Here is a 242-nt window from a genome sequence, read left to right on the forward strand (position 1 = left end):
TTCAGAATTCAAGGGTTTTAATAAATTCCCTACAGTATTTCGTCTTGGACCAGATTTAGAACCGTTTTCGACAGTTTGTGTAGCCATAAATCCTATTGTATTCATTGAAATCTGTTGACTTTGTATACCATCCCATTGTAAATAAACGATCTTATCATAGATCCATTGTGGTGTTGAAATTATATAATAATTGTCACACCCCCAAAATCCACATGCGCAACACCACCGCTTGGAGGCGTGAC

Source organism: Helianthus annuus, chromosome 11, assembly GCF_002127325.2.
Source record: "Helianthus annuus cultivar XRQ/B chromosome 11, HanXRQr2.0-SUNRISE, whole genome shotgun sequence".
Taxonomy (NCBI): domain Eukaryota; kingdom Viridiplantae; phylum Streptophyta; class Magnoliopsida; order Asterales; family Asteraceae; genus Helianthus; species Helianthus annuus.